The following is a 2,500-nucleotide window of genomic DNA, read 5'->3' on the forward strand; positions in this document are numbered from 1 at the left end:
AATTTAAGGCCTATGCTGTTAAATGCAGACAAAATACATTGTGATCACAGAGACCTAGAATTCAATTTTCCCATTTCTATCTACCTTTACAGCTATCATGATCTCTTTGTCATGGAAAAGGGATGATGCTTAAGTATAAATATTTGTTTATTCTAAGTATTTATCTCTCCTATTGTAACGAAAATATACAATGGCGCTCAAATACAGGTGTGAAAATAACTTTACAAGTAATAGCTGAAAATTGCTCACAATTCCCTGATGAAATATACACACTATACACTAGGTAAGTGATAAGTAGTTCTGGATCCGTTTCATCGCACACACACACACACACACATCCCATACGCTATGTTATTGAACACGCTGTGAACTACATACACAAAACTCTTTGGGGTATTATTATTGCCCTCATTTTATAAATGAGGAACATCTGGTTGAGAGAGTTCAAAGACTTGCCCAAAGACGCACAGCCAGCAAGATAAAACAGAAGGAGAAACTCAGCAATAAAAAGTTTAAGGGAAACTTCCAGATTAATGTTGTAACTTGGGAGGAAGACTGTTGAGTCCTAACTCCTTAAGTACTGATTTTAATTAGATCTCTTCTCTAGATGTGAACCTCTACCACAATGTCCTGCAGTGACGGTGGGATGGTGGTAAGCTCGTCTCCCTTTTGCACCAAGCTCACGGGTCATTGAAACTGCTCATGTCCTGGAGGAGCCTTCGTCAGGGGAAGGAGGCTTGAACTGCTCTGTTCTTCTCCACAGTCAAACACTGCTTTTCCAAAGATGCTGATTCTAGGTTCTTGTCTCAACGGCTCTTAGGGTCTAGTGCTGACACTGACAACAAATAAGGGCTCTAATAGAAAATGCCAATACACTTGCGAATATTCCTAATGAAATCAGCTGCAAAAGCTTTCACAGAGAAATCAGTATTGAGGAGGGAGGGAGAGGAAGCCGAGCTCCCCAAAATGCTTCTAGGTACTGTACCTGTCTTCACTAGCACAGCTGTGGGAGCTTTATGGCAGAAGGTGCAGAGCTGAAGGGTAAAAGAAGGGACAAGAGGGAGAAAGAACTAATGCTAGTAATTGCAGAGGCAGACTGAAAAAGTGATTCATAGGCCAACAGCAAAATGATTGAGCTGGAAAAAAGAAAGGAAACACAGTCTCCCTCTCTCTCACACACACACAAGTGCTAAAGTATAATGTCCACCCCCGTTTTATATGACACCTCCAGCTCCGTGCTAGCAGTTCTGCAAGTGGAATCTCTAAAGCAATACGCTGCCAAATGTTGGCTGTTAGTGTATTCAGGAGCCTCGTTACGAAAGGAACATGATCAGAAAAATAAGGAATATTGCAACCAGTTGTAACATATAGCATTCAAATAACTATCTTGCTTTGAGAGATAAACCTTGATTACTTAATTCCAACACTCTGTAACGTGTCATAGAAAGAAAGAAAGAAGACAGCAGTTTTCCTTGAACTTGTTGTTTTCATTATATATATAGAATAGATTCTACATTATCTGAGTGTTCCAAGTTTGACTACCTGATTTATTTTTAAATACTGGAGAAAAGATCAATTTAAATGCCCCCAGCCCCCAGACATGATATCATCGGGACATAGTGCAGTAGTTATGATACTTGGCTACGTTATTATGAGATATTTTTCAAAGAAAAGGAAAGAGTAGTAGATTATCTCTTGGATACAAAAAATAAACAAAATAATAACGTAATCTGCCACAAAACACCGATTTCTTAGAGGAAATGTCACGGGCTATCAACCTATCAAGATTATAGAAACAGAACAATCCGCATTCTTTCTTCTTTAAATCTTGGTATAATTCTGGAAACTTCTGCCGACTTTCATGATGGGCCTGTAGCACTGCCTTCGTGTGCTCTGGTTAGCTTGACTTTTCAGTTACACTTATTGGCTTTTATTTCACCTCTTTGCAAATTGACCAGATTCCTAATGTTATTCTCCTACTAGAATTTAACACATTGAGAAGAGAGTTAAAAAAAAAAAAGAGATCTAATATGCTATTATTTTATTACTACATAAAACTCCACTGTCAGGACTGAAATAAGGAAAATCTCAGCACACAGATGGCTGAAAAGTTAAAACCGGGTAAATGATTAGAGAGAGAGAAAAACAGAAGCGCATTGCCATCTATGTTCCTCAGTATTATTTTGTATGCATGTCTTTGAATTTGAAATTCAAATAAGGCTTTTGTATATGTATATATACATAATTGAAAACAATTTTTTGATAAACAAGTAGTAGACCAGATATCCAAACAAGAAGCTGTTGTTCTGCCCTCTCTTTCCATTTGATTACCGAAGTCCTTGTCGTACCTTATGTTACAGGAATGGAATGCTAGGGATTCATATGAACAAACTTAACCCTTTTTAACTCAACATCACGCAACGTTTTCAGCTTACATGTCACCAGGATTCTGGGCAGTACGGGGTGGGGGGAGATTGGAGGGGTCCGGGTGGCAGGAGGA

This window comes from Trichechus manatus, unplaced genomic scaffold (genome assembly GCF_000243295.1).
Source record: "Trichechus manatus latirostris isolate Lorelei unplaced genomic scaffold, TriManLat1.0 scaffold00005, whole genome shotgun sequence".
In the NCBI taxonomy this organism is placed as follows: Eukaryota; Metazoa; Chordata; class Mammalia; order Sirenia; family Trichechidae; genus Trichechus; species Trichechus manatus.